Genomic DNA, 14,836 nt, shown 5'->3' with positions numbered 1-14,836 from the left:
ATTAAAATGTTCTGTGTTGCAATTTTTGAAAAAGCCAGAAGGCAGAAGCACATATTGGCAACAAATCTGCAGTCAGGTCCCTGGTCCAGCTCTTGGGATTTTTTGTTTCCTAAAATGCATGTGTTCCATGTTACACGCTGAAATTCTTCACAGGAAAGTGTTTTGCCAACATATTGGGAAAATGTTGTTGGTCCACAGCTGACTATGGCTTTCTTTATTACTGAAACATGTTTAAAGCAGCAGATAAAAGCAGACAGCTTTCATTCCACAGAACTTCAAGAGGTTCTGAAAGAGCAAAACTAGGAAACATATTCAGGAGAAGAGGAAAATTTAGTAAGTTGTTATCCCAGGATTTTATTTTGAGAAAACAGTATTGCAATCCTCCTATGGATGGTTATGGAGCTATTTCCCTCTATCTCTCAGCAACTCCAGGGAAATCAATAGCTGTCAGAAGATGCCCATTGCCATCTGTCATTACAGGTTATTCATAAACCTGATGCAATGTTGAGGAAGAGTCTGGGCAATCAGATGACTAAATGCCTGGTGCCTTGAATAGAAATATTAAATCATAATTAAAACTGTCAGCCATTAACGCATAAATACAAACACGCTCATAGAATTTTTTTTCTCATTTTCATTTCCAGATCACTGAAAAACTATTGAGCTGACAAAGATATATACCACTGATTGATTATTCATGCCCATCAATGTCCTCATTTCTCTGGGCTGGAAGGCTTGAGCTGAAAGCAGCACCATGAATAATTTTTATATTCATAGAGCAAACTGTGTATTTGTAATCCAGTAAAAGGTTGCTGCTGCTGGCATAGATCATCCACAGGGAAAGGGAAGGATCCAAGGGTATCTTGTGTTTATTATCCACACATTTGCCTCAGCTCTGGTCCCTCTCCCCCACAGTACTCAATGGAGCTGATGGACAGGAAAGTTCACCTTAAGAGTAACTGGGAGACACCAGCAAAGTTTCTCATGCAAGGTGATGCTAAATAAACATCCACACACGTTCCCTCAGCCAGAAACATTCGTGCATGCACAGGGCAGCACCAATGGCCTCATCCTGCTCCCCTCTCTGGACCATCAGGAGGAAGGTCCATTAGTGGAAAATACAAACATGCACACACATCACGGCCCCAGCAGCTGGCCCTTGGATCTTTTCAGCCCCATTTCCCCCCACACAGAGAAACAGACCTACAAACTGGTGTCAGTCAGCCCCAGACCCTGGGCTCTCATTGGGAGCTGGCTTGGACCTCCTGGTCCCTGCAGTAGCCACCCTGTGGTGCTGATCTCTCCAGTACACGACCCAGACTCACAACCACCTCATTGCTTGGCTCCCAAGCCCCTTGTCCTGCTTGCCACTGGTCCTGCTTGATAGTTGCTGGTGATCACACCTGGCACATGCACCCAGGCAGCAGCTATGGACCCCCATCCCTTCCTCTGTGGACACAGACAGTGGGCCCCTGCTGTGACCCACGGTCCCCACCTCAACTGCTGGCACTGAAATGCACACACACAAACACAGAACAGAGTGCCCTCCCTCAGGACAATAGCCAGAAATGGAGTTTGGTGTCTGTAGTGTGTCATACCCTCCCAGGCAATATCCTCTGAGTTATCTGGGCTTCCCCCATCTGCCATGGTGCTTCTGTGCTTCGTTGTGTCATAGATATGAGCCTGGGATCACATACCCTAACACAAGCTGTTTAAAAAACCCCAAAAGTTAATTATGATTAATGCATTGAGTACATTCTTATTAGATAGTTAATGATTTATAACTGCTTCCTCTAGAAGATGTATACAAAGGTCACTTTCTGAGATACAGTTATTTTTATGTAGAAATCTTCTCACTGATATTACAGGTATATTCTTAAAGGATTTCACCATTTGAAACCATAGAAAGGACAAGGAAAGGGGGGTTTTAATATCAGGAAGTAATCCTTGAATTAGCACAACAAACCAGTTCTGCATAAAACCACCCAGTGAGGGAATGATCAGGGACTACTTTTCTCATCTCCCAGGAACACTGAGTGTTTATTTAATCTCTTTTGCTGACAATTTTTTAGTTAAATCCTGTCTGGGTCGCCTCTTTTCCAGTCTTGATAATTACTATGAGCATTTCTAATATAAATTACATCCTAAATTGTTGAATGCAAAGTCAAACTGTTGGTCTAATTAAGGAGCTTCAGACTCACAAAACATTAATTAATCATGAAGTATTTGGGCAGCGTGTGTCTGTGTTCATGCTCAAAATAAAGTAGCTAGAACATCTTTCCTTGGTAGTTGTGCTTTTTAGACAATTCATTATAATGATACTAGTTCCTGAGTGCAAAAGGCATTGTTTTCCTAGCAACTTTGCCCAAACAAAACCAAAAAAATACACCAAAGTGCTCTGCAGCATCACATTCCAATTCCCAAGAGCCAGCAGGAGAGCAGCTTTGTTAGGTTGGAGTGCTTTGTTCCTCACCCACTGCATGGCTTCACACACACACACACACACACACACGTGATGTCAAACACAGCAGGACCTGCCCTCTTCCCCTCCTTCAGCAGAATAACAACTCTCATCTCCCTGCAATCCTGAGAATATAGCAATTCTTTGCTCTGGCTGCATCATAGCACCCTGCAAGTACAAATTTCTCCAGTGACTAAGGGCTGTCTCGTTAGCCTCCAGTAACATACACCAGAAAAAGCAAAATGTATGAGAAAATTTATTAACTATTATGCTTGGGAAAAAAAAAAAAAAAAAAAAAAAAAAAGAGAGATTGGGCATGAAAAACTGCCTCTAGGCTAAGTTAAGCAGAAAAGCATGAGGGTCTTTTTGGCACTAGAAATAGAAAAGTAAATTTTCTAGGCTTGACCTGGACACATTTAACAAAGCCACAGTGGTAACTGGAGAAGAATACAGGAGATGTGGCCAACCTGAAAGTGATGAAACTGAAGTTGTACCTAATTTTGTCATTTACTGTTGTTATTCATTGAAAATTATAGGTTTCTCATCCAAAATCTCACCCTTATTTTATTGTGATTTTGCTCACAAAGAAGAAAATATATTACTGTAACTATGCAATTAATCTTCATTAAAGACTATTAAAGTGATTCAATAGCATGTTTTTCTTTGAAAAACAGGAAAGCTGAATGCAAGCTATAACAAATGATTTGTTTTATGACCACTAGTTGGACAGAGACCACATTAATTAAAACAATGCAGAGGCCTGTACTCACATCTCATATATAAGTTGGTTTTAGCCAACTGAAATTGATATCTCAGTGCAGTCCAGTGCCAATTAAAATATGAACATGAACATGTATAGCAGTTTCAGGGATGTGGCAGCCTCTGTGCTGCCATGTGTTAATGAATTCTAAGAACAAAGGTTATTTTTACTTGAAGGATCCTTTGTAGTTAAGAGAGAATGTATCATATGAAACCCATAAAATATGCCAGACCACTGTGAAAGCACTGTACTTCTCACAGACATCACTAATTCTAATCAGCCCTTTTCCCATCAAACAGCTTGTGATAACAAACAGCACCAAATGCAGAGGAAGGAAGTGCAGACCTGGACTTAGGAACAGGACAAGGGGGAATGTTTTTAAACTGAAAGAAGGTAGATTCCGGTGAGATATTAGGATGACATTCTTTGCTGTGAGGGTGGTGAGGCACTGGAAAAGGTTTCCCAGAGAAGTTGTGGCTTGCCCATCCCTGGAAGTGTTCAAGGCCAGGCTGGATGGGGTTTTGAGGAAAAAGTGCTCTTGCCGATGGCAGGGGTGTTAGAACTGAATGATCTTAAAGGTCCATTCCAATAAAAACCATTCTGTGATTAATATTAAGAAACAGTTTTTATGACAAATAACCATTATGTAAAACTAATTTAAATTAGTTGATGTGTCAGGATACAGTTTTGCTAGTAAAAGAAAAAAAGGGAGTTTTATCAAGCCATATAAACATCATCAGTTGATAGTTTGCATTTTGTGTTGGGGAAAAAAGATATCAAAACTGTAAGAAGAATAAAACAATTCTAAGTCAGTCTGGGGAAAAAGAACTATAATATGCAAAAGGTAAATTAATTTTTTTAAAGAAAAATGTTGGCTCAACACTGCCTCTAGGGACATAATTCTGGATTTTTAACAAAAGGGAAATCTAGACTCTTAAGGCCTCTCCTCAAAAAGGTAAGAAATGGTAGCATCTGATGCATAGAAGCACAAACCTTTCAAAGAAGTGACCACTTTCACTGCTGAGTCCCTTCAATTCTTTATGTAAAATTCAGCCTATGTTGAAGTTAATGAACACAAAAATAAAGGGAGAAAAAAAGAAAAGTCAAAAAAAACCCCCAGAGGCACAAGTCTGAGCAGTGGCAGAGCTGAGCCTCATTTGGTTCTCTGAACTTTTCTTCTGCCCCAAACTTCCATCTACAGATCTTTCTCAAGCAGGGAAAGAACTTGTGAGGTGCTTGTGCCTGCACGATTTCTATACATCCTCCAAGGTGTTAAACCTGAAATCAGAACTCCAATCCCCTAAGGCTGGAAATCCTGATCATTTTGGTACTGTTGAAGATATTCAGATGCTCTGCACCAGCGGCTGTATGATTGCCTCCATAAATAGCTAATCAGACCCGTTACACTTAATAAAAACAAGTCAAAGTTTAAGTCACTGTGGAATACTCAGCCCTTGGCTTCAATGCATGAATGAATTTGAAAGGAGCATGCTGTTACAATAAAAACAACAGATTTAGCTACTAGCTGGTTTTTCCAGGGAAGAAAGCATGACGGAGAAGTTTGGACCAAGAATTTTTGATGGATTAAAAGAACAACTTTGGGTCTTATCTTCAATGTCATGTAATGTGGGATTTATAAGCAAATTTAATTAAATAACAGATACAGAATGATCAAACTTCAGTCATGACAGCAACAAGCTCCTGCAGTGCTTATAATTATCATTTATTCTGTGCCATGCACAGGTCTGATTAGAAATTGAAATGAGCAAGCTCTAGTTCAGCACTCATCACGATTATTTCGCTCCTATGCTCTGAATAATTGCAATCTTCCCATTCTCCACGCTTGGAATTGTGTTTTCTTGGAACTCAGATGAGCAGTGAGAAACATATAATGGACAGACAGAACAGATTTATTTATCATTTCAAATTCCCCTGGCTACCTGTCTGTCCTTCTCCATTGTCAAGTGGATTTTTGCCTCTCTCCCATCAATTCATCTTGCCTGATTATCTGCCTGCTTCTCTCCCCACTTTTACTCTTTCCTCCTGATCCCGGAGCATAGATGCTGCATAAATGCCTTTATCACCAGGTCCTTCTAGTTCAGTGAGACAATATGAGGACCCACCAAATATTTTGAGTTCTACTCAGCTACCGTGGTAATACATAAGTGCGACAGCAGCTCTTGGAAGCAGCAACTGCTGACCCTTGCCAGGCAACTCTGAATTCCACTTAGGCAGCTTTACATGCCAAGAAATAAGTCACAGTCTGTTGCACACGTTGGTTTGTGCACAGATTTTGCCATTCACACAAGTGTTCTATCTAACAGTCAACTCCCTGTATACATCACTGTACAGCTGCTTTTAGGCATCCACTTAATGTAGACCACAAATTTAAATTCCATTTTGTATGTGGTATTTCTAAATAATAAAAAAAACCCCAGCAAAGTCTGATGTTTTGTTAAACATTTTGTTTCCTCTTATTTGATTTACATTATAATAAAGCTGTCAATGTTGGTGCAGCACTTAAAAGGTTTCCTGATCCCTCCTCCTCCTGGAAGCCTCAGTCTGGAATACGAAGCACAGCATCCGCATTAATATTCACTGTCTGCACGGCAACATTGACCTTGTGCCTCAAGTGGTTTTAATATTTTAGAGACATGAGGATTAAACTCCATGGGAACACAGAATGGAATGGTGGCAGGGCAAGAAGTGATGAATTAAAAATGGTAAAAAAAAAAGAATGTCCTATGTGATCAGATATCTAAATTAAAGTAATTTTACTGTCAAAACAATCAGTTAACTATGCAAGTAATTAGGCAAATAATGTCATTATTCTTTAAATCTCTCTGAGAATGTTTGATGTGCTTGGTGGATAGCTGAGAGTGATAGAGTGATAGTGATAGCTCAGGGGGTAGCTGATGGCTTTGTTTAGTTCCTCCCCTACCTGCTGTTTAATGTCCAGCATGCCAAATGTCAGCACTTCTTGGGATGAGGGACCTGGACCATCACAGTCCTCAAGCAGGCAGCAAATATCTCATCAGTAAGGTGGAATTTTTAAAGAAGTTGGAGGGACATACTTTGAAGTCCAGAATTTGTCCTTCACCCCTCTGACTTCTTGAATCTCCATCATGAAACAGGGATAAGACCCAATGTGTGGTGTCCAAGCTCTGGTAAAGCACCAACACAAGCTGGAAGGCCCTGGGATTCTGTGAAGTCATGTACAGCACGTGGTGTGTTCTGGTGCTTCAGGCCATTTTTAATATTTTAGTGGGTTTTAGCATGTTTTGTCAGGTTTATCAGAGCATCTCTAGCTTTTTTGTGTTTGGGGGGTCTTTTGTGCATGTGTGTTTTTTACCTTTTTTCCCATTTTTCAGTGGTTTTAGCAGTATAGCTTCTTCCTTTTGCCTTTCCCAAGCTTCTTAGAGGCAATAAAAACAGCAGGGAAATGAAACTGTCCTCTGGCTACATCAGGCTGATCATCAATTAACTCCTATGTGAAGCTGAGCCAGAGTATTTTCCCCAAGATACTACCAACGCAACAGAGAAAGATAGAGGAAAACATTTTCAATAACATCATATCTTATAAATTTATAAAAAGAAATTAATATTTGTTTGTTATTTTTCATCTCTTGTCTTTAGCAAGTGTTTATAAACCTTTCCCTCTTCAAATGACTGGAAGGAACTTGGAAACAAGAAAGCCGAATTAGGACCTAGGCAGAATATTCTCAAATTACAAATAACCAAATGAAGAGTTCAATCTCATTGTGAAACCAAAATTGTTTTGTCCGAGAACAGAGATATAAAATTGAGTTGTTTGGGATCCATCACAGCTTGGGCTCAGACAGTAAATTTAATGTAGAAAATTAAGAGTAATTCTACTCTTATAACTGTTTCAGAGAACAAGATAAGATAGTAAAAGTTTATAGATATTGCCTTTGAAATATTTGCTGCTATGGAGATAGGAAGGGACTTGCAATTCCTACAATAAATGAAATCCAAACCAAATCAACTTTAACTCAGTTTTGTTCTTTACCCCAGGATTTTAAAGAGCTCTGGAAATTCATGTGTTAGCACATCACTGGTGAGAATCACCCAGTCCCACCCTGGGAGCTGCTGTTCAATATTCAGAGAACAGAACTAGAACATCTCCTTATGGACTTGTCAAGAGTTAAGCCAAACTTTCTGATATCATAATAAATAGACAGTATGTAATGTGTTTTTTGTTTTTAACTGCAATTTTTTTAGCTAGAAATATAATGGAATTGCTATACCACTGTGCAAGCCCAACTTGTCTAATAAATACTCCAAATGAAAATTAATGGATCTTTGATGCACTATAAGAAATTGTTTCTGTAAGTCAGAACTCAACCTGCTGTGCTGCTGAGAGCAAAAAGTGCACTTTGGTAATTGAGATGACTGATCACTTGTCAGGCACCAATATTGGTTACGTGAGTTTTCATTCTCGGATCCTCCAGGGAATTGATTTCACCAACCCAAATGACAGGATTACAGGAGCACTATTTTACAGAGGGTCTTTGTCTCTCCCTTCACTTGATGAATGTGAATAAAACGAGGTAACTCTGAGAACAGCCAGCCAAGTATTATAACCCTGGGAGCCATCCTGCAGTCAGACCTGGAAAATTTCAATGGCCTGTGTCACAACCCATGTGTCTGTGGATTGCTCAGAGCACCAACAAAATGCACTGGTTTTCTTGCAAGCAGGATCTGAGCAGATGAACTTGCTGGGCTATTATGCAAATAAGGACTTACAATTTCTTAAAAACAATGCCATCATTTTCACAGTGCCATTTTTAAGACTTCTGCTGCCAAGGCAGTTTTCATAAGAAGACATGCAATTTGTTAACCATTCAAAATCCTCTGAAGGGTACGCAGCACGTGTGAGCTGTGATAGTGTTCTTTCCTCTCTGGTATTCTCCATCTGGAAATTTCCTTATACATTACAAAGCAGGATGTTTTAACACTCAACCATATTTGAAGAGAGGGGAAAATCAGTGTTCTTAAGTGATGCCTCATTGACAATAAGTCACTAGGGGAATCAGAAATAAACTGAGGGTCCTCTGTCAAGTGTTTGAAATATTAAAGTATGCTGCCTCTCTTCATTAGAAAATGATTTCTTTTATTAGTGAAATGTGCTGCACTTGATGCATTCAAATTCTTTTACAAGCTATAGATAAACCCGACAATGTGGTGTCGAGACACTGTATTTTAATCTCCATGGCAGGGATGAAATAACAGCAGCATAGAAATTTTAGGCCAATTGGCCATCATTACACACTGAGCCTGTGTCAGAGTACAATAGTTCATCTGCTTCTCACATTTGCAGCAATGACACAAAAAATCTACCCCAAAAAAGGTTTGGTGGGGCTGTTCAGATGACCACCTACCCATAACACTGATTATTAAAACAAAGCAGCCTCCTTAGACTGGAGGAACAGAACTGGCTGTTTGGGAAGAATGGATGTTTTGCTTTTGTCATACTGTCCTGCTTCCCTCCAAGGTTAATTTTCTTCATCCACTTCCCTCTCCTCTCCTCTCCTCTCCTCTCCATCTCCATCTCCATCTCCATCTCCATCTCCATCTCCATCTCCTGGCTTGAGAAATTGGGATGAGCAATACTTCCATTTGGGGGTGTACTGATACTTGCAGAATCAGAGGCCAGAGCAAGGTATTTCAGTTTTAAAAGTAGCTGTTTTGGATTCCAAATCCAAGTAAGGAATTGGTCCAACTGGACCAATCTCAGTTCAATCTGCCCAGCTGGATATCTGCCCAACTGGCTATCAGAGTTGGAGAGCTTAGGGAAGGTTCCTGCATGACAGCTGCAATTTAAACACAGAAAAAAGAAAACCACGCACAGTTGCATGTGAAGTAGAACAATGAATAACACTGAGAATACAAAAATGTTGTTCATATCATCCCAGCCAAAAATATATGCAGCTATGGCATCACAGAAAGTGAGATGAGGCATAGAAAAATAGGTGTAGAAGCACACAGAATTCTGGTATTGCTCACTAACAAAAGATATTGTTATTCATCACAGAATTTGATAATGAATATTGTAAAGGTGATACATCAGGATCTTCTGTCTTGCTGATCTCATAGCCAGATTACAAAGACCGACATTGTGAGAGTTTTCTGAACATTTTGGAGAAACTGCAGACTCAAAGTCAGGCTTAAAAGAGAACATTGTGGGAGGGGTCCCCGCCCTCCCTTGGGAGGCAACTTCAATATAGCCAAAAGTTGTCAATCACATGCTGTTTCCCTCCCCAGTTGAGGCTGTCTGTCAAAGCTTAACACACTCCCTGGTTCTAGAAAGTTCTTCTGTTCTGTTAATCCCATTGGACCCTGTTAGAATGCCACTCCTCTCCTGTATCCCGATTGGTTCATTACATATCACCCCATCCCGTCTCCTCCCCTCTATCCTTTACCCATTGGTTGATTTGTCCCCTAGCCACTCCTATCCCTCTGCCCTTATATTCTCGGTCCCGCCCTTGTACTGGGCTCCCCGGAGTCAGCCTTCCCTTCGAGAGGTTGCTGTTCCTTGCCTTCTCCTCCTGCTCTCTCCTACAATAAATCTCTCGGATCCTGCTGCTCGGGAGACGTCTCGTCTTTCTTTGGTGGAGCTTTCCGGGTTTCATCTACCCCTCCCTGCGGACCGGCCAGCCGAGGATCACTCTCCGGACTGGCTGGGAACCCAGGGAACCCCCGGAGGACCCTAAATTTTATACAAACATAACACTTCCAGTATCATTTGGTCGCCTCTTTCACCCACTATTGATGAAGAACTTTCCCTGCACATAAGGCCTTGTTAAGTCATCAGTGACTGAAACTGAAATATTCATATTTGGGTAGAATTGATAAATACCTGCCGGCCCTGAGAGGATTTAAGGAGTCTGTAGCCTCACCACCAAGCAGCAGAAACCTACTAAATGACCTGTATATCTTTGCTGCACCTCTCCAGTGTTGCTCCCTTTGATGTATTGCTGAACTGAACCACTGGAGAAACACAGCTAGAACTGGCAGAGTAGCCCATCATTTAACAGGGTAAGAGAGCTGATCTCAGCCTGGCCAGCATTCCCCCTTGGGAACCATTCCAGCAGCCAGAATCAGCAAGGCAGGATGGAGTCCAACCAAGAGCACATCACCCTCAGTCATTAGCAAGGACGTGGCAAAGCAGCTCTGCTGCGTTTGGGCTTAGCAGAGTACCAGTCTTTTGTAGATTGGTTGCTCTGTCTTTTTGAAAGGCTTGAAACACTTCAGCCGTGCAGATGTGCCTTAATTCCAGAGAGAAACTATGTCCAGAGTTTCTGCAAGTCATAAAGTTTCAGGGCAAACTTCTTTTAAAAGGACAAGTTATTTTTGTAGTCAACAATACTGGTGACTGCAAAGGTTGTGTTAAAAGTAAACAAATTCCCAGGTCTTTGAGTGCTCAGTAGTTCTGACTCTAGCCTCTAGCACAGCAAGGCACAAAAACAGGGTGACAAAACAAGAAATGACAAAAGTAATGTCCTCATTTGAGAACACACTCTTTATCTCTGATAAAATCTCTACCCCTATCTGCTGGAGATAGAAGTGTGTTTCATGGGTGTCAAAACATGTTGCAGAGAGAAAACAGAGCCCTAGAATCAAATAAAAAGAAGCATCATCAATTCATAATTGCTCCCAGTGCTCCAGGATAAGAGATTATCTCTAGATACTACCAATAGATTTATTATATATATATTTTAAAAGATCTCTGTGGTCTGGCAGCTTTTATTGGGATTTCTCTGGAAAATATACTTGTAATATATGGTACATAGGTTTTCATTTAAACCAGAAACACAGGGACAAGGCTTTCTAATCCGGTGATGTATCAGTGCTGGGCTGAGTGCTCATAGATTAAAAAAAAAGTAGATACAGTCATAGCAAATTACTTCTGAACTTCTTTGAAGCTTATAAAACTGCTATTACAATCCAAAGGAAGCGTGACAAGGTTCATCAAAGATTCATCACTTGTTGTTGTAGACTTCAAATGATGAATGAGAGAGGGTACATTAAAATTCTGTTGCTGCCACTACCACTTCAGGAAGCTTTTGGAGGATAAATACTGCTTCTACTTAAAGGCAACAGGTTTTGAAAGAATGAGTCACATTTTCCAATACAACTTAACAATCTTACTTAATAATTAAAATAAAGGGGCACTGGCTGCTCTCATAAGGCAAACACATGCTAGAAAATACAACAGATTCCTCCAGAGATATTCAAAGCCAAAGCATTGCATGCTGCTGGGGTTATGACAGTGCTCTGGGTGACAGGCAGGACTGATCAGCTTTTGTTTTCTCCTGCAGACCTTGCTAACTGCATCTATGTTTTCAAGGCCAAAGAGTCAGAGAAGGAGCACGTTCAGGGAATATCTTTGACATCCCTTGAGAAAAGGCTCTCAAATGACCTGAGGTGGCATGGCTTACAATGATCCCACAGCAGCAACTCTGAACCTGCCAGCAGCACTTGTCAAAAATGTATTCTAAATTAACATCTTAGAAACATAGCTTCCTTTTCTTGTTTAGTATAACCCCGTAAGTAATGTTACTGTTTGGACCTGCTTTATGTGGCAGATAAGAGACAAAGATAACAGAAGAGCATTTCTTTTGTTCATTATATTAACAGACAAGAATTTATTTAGCTTTTAGATGGCCTGTGTGGGTATGTGCATATCAAGGAGCACGTAATTAAATACTAAAGTATTTAAAAGCCTATAAACAGACAATAAAGGGGATATAAAACCCACTTTATATTCCTTTAGAGTTCATCTCATGCAATGTCTTAGACAATATAAACATGTATCAATATGTATTAAAAAAAGCCTGCTTCAGGGCTGAACTCGAGGATCTAGAATCAAAATGTTAGGTGGCAAAATTCAAGGGTGATATAATCTATAGTGGATGAAACAAGGGTTAAAACAGGCCAAATGCCCCCCAGCAACCTGCATGACCACACCATGAAAGGTTACACCAGTGCCTGTAAATGGGACATGTTTCCCACATGAACACAGCTCTGCTGCTCTGCAACCTACAAAAATTTATCATCCTTTTCCAGACTGAGGCAACTTCTATGCTGCTGATCTAGGCTAATAACAAATATGTGTTAATGCACATTTAAACATCAAGCTCCTCTACGAATGCGGCATTATTAATTTTCCAGGATGAAAGGATGCCTATCAAAATATGTAATTTCCATTTATACCTAGTTACAACCAAACTAGGATAATTTTATTCTCAAATAAATATCCACAAGCAGATGAAGGATTTGGATTAGAGCCGGTGCCACCGTTTCAGTCTGAGCTTGCACTGGGTTTGTTTTAAATGCAGCACTGAAAGATGAGTGAAACAGGATCCAGTGTGTGATAGAGAATAAATGGACAAAGCCAAAATGAATTAGAAGGGTGCAAAATCCTGAAATGGGGAGCAGTTTTGATCACTATTCTTTACATTTTATTGCTTTCTGGCAGCATCAAATTACAGCACACATACATTCAGAGGCTGATGCACACTTCAGTTTGTCAGTAGGCCCTGAGGCACAGCACCAGCCCAGGTCACCACCCATCTTGGTGGCAGTGGAACAAATGCATTTTGACTAATTCCACTGAATTCCATTGTTTCCTCCCATGAGAAAAAGTATTCATTATTTAGGATTATAATACCTTCTAGATGTGTAATTCCCAATTCCGGCTGTGCAGTACCAGGCACTACTCAGAGAAAGAAATGCCTCCATCTCACAAGAGCTCGTAGAACGCAGAGAGAAATCCTGCTTTGCTTGTTCTACAAGACTTGTACTATGTATTACTTGTACTATTAATTGTTTGGTACTTTACATTACTATGCACAGGTGAGAGCCGTTCCATAAGACTGGATGACTTCTGTGTTATTTAAAATGTTTCCATAATCTTGGGGTTCTCTGTAAAAGTTGTTCTTTCCAGTCAGCATTTCACACTGATGATCAGTGGCTGCAAATCTGTTTAAAAAGACCAAAACTGTCGGAACAGTGGGACAGGCAAATTTCTTCAGATCTGTCAGAAGACTGGTGACACTAGGGATAATTTATAGGAAAAAAGGAGCAACATCTCTTTGAGATTTAGACTAAACAAGATATGTTGGCTTTTAATGCTTTATTCCATTGCCATAACATAGTATTCAAATATGGGGTTTCATTATTAGAAAAAAAAATTAAAAAGCACTTTACATTCCTCAGAGTTTTACTGAGAGTTTGACATCACAGAAAGTCATGGAGTTGAACCACAGAAGCATATTTTCTCTTACATGGAAAGTTGGCCAGCAATTAGAGGTAATAAAATAACTACTTCAAGTATGCAAGCACTAAAAAATATTTCTGGACCTGTGGTTTATTAAATTGCATCAGAATATTGTCTGCAGCAAAGAACTTCATTCTTTGATTGAGGTGAACCACTGAAACACATCAGCAGAATTTTGTTACAGCATGTTCACATGTTTTCTGGGAGAAAAGAAGGGGAATATTGTATTTCATAGGAGAATTTTCCCTCCTTCTCACCTGCAACTGTGTTACTGAGCAGAACAAAAATAAATCAGAACGATGTGTTCATGAGGAATGGATGATGGAAAAACTCACCAGAGCAGGAATCTGGACTGAGATCACCAATGTAAAGTTCAGTGCAGCATGGATGGCAACTTAGTATTTGTTGCTTCCCAAAGAATAAAAATCTCAACTCTTGGTTTCTTTTGACCTTTTCATCCCCTGTTGTATTTGTAGCAACCCAAGCTTTATCAAACATCCAATAACATTTTTGATGAACTAAACTTATTGTAATTGTTTGTGTTTTTTTCTATTTTTAATTTCTACCAACCTCTTGGTAGAAATAATGCAGTGTTAAGTGGGGCTCACATGAAGCAAAAGGTATGATTTCCATCAGCTTTCATGTAGCCAGATTTTTACCAAGCTGGTATAACTTTGTGTGGTAGCTTAGCATGAGCATTGAAATTTTACCCTTATCTTTCAAAAATCAGGTTCCCTTTCTATTAACATAATTCAGTTTAATGGATGTGGTATCAAGATCTAAAGGATCCTACCAACAAAAGCTCACTTTCCAGTGTGAACCTATTCCCCATGTAGAGGGAATGGGCATTAAATGGAAACAACAAATAATCTCCAGTAAATACAAGGATTCTGGATCACACACTGTGATTTTTCAATTTTTTTTGACAAAAATACCTGTGTGGAGATGGAATGGAGAAAGGAAAAGCAATAGATTGCTAATACCCTTGCTGACAGTGTAGGATTACTCATGACCCCAACAGCATTGCCTGATCATAACAACCTCAGAGCAGTTTCTGTAAGGTGTGGGTTGAAGAAGTTTTTCTTTCTCTTTGAGGGGCTTAGTGCAAAAGGAAGAATACGGCTCAAGGAAGCAGATGGAAAAACATTTCTGACAGCTTAAGTACAGTTAATTATTTGTAGGCGAAGCATTCTGCTATCAGCACTGATTTGCTGTACTTGAAACTGAAACAGTCAGAGCAGCAACAATTTTATTCAGCATCACTGCAATTACCTGACTATAAATAGGAGACCTTGCCTTTCATCCCTTCCAG

The sequence above is a fragment of the Vidua macroura genome, chromosome 3 (genome assembly GCF_024509145.1).
Source record: "Vidua macroura isolate BioBank_ID:100142 chromosome 3, ASM2450914v1, whole genome shotgun sequence".
In the NCBI taxonomy this organism is placed as follows: domain Eukaryota; kingdom Metazoa; phylum Chordata; class Aves; order Passeriformes; family Viduidae; genus Vidua; species Vidua macroura.
Note: the sequence above shows the minus strand (reverse complement) of the source record.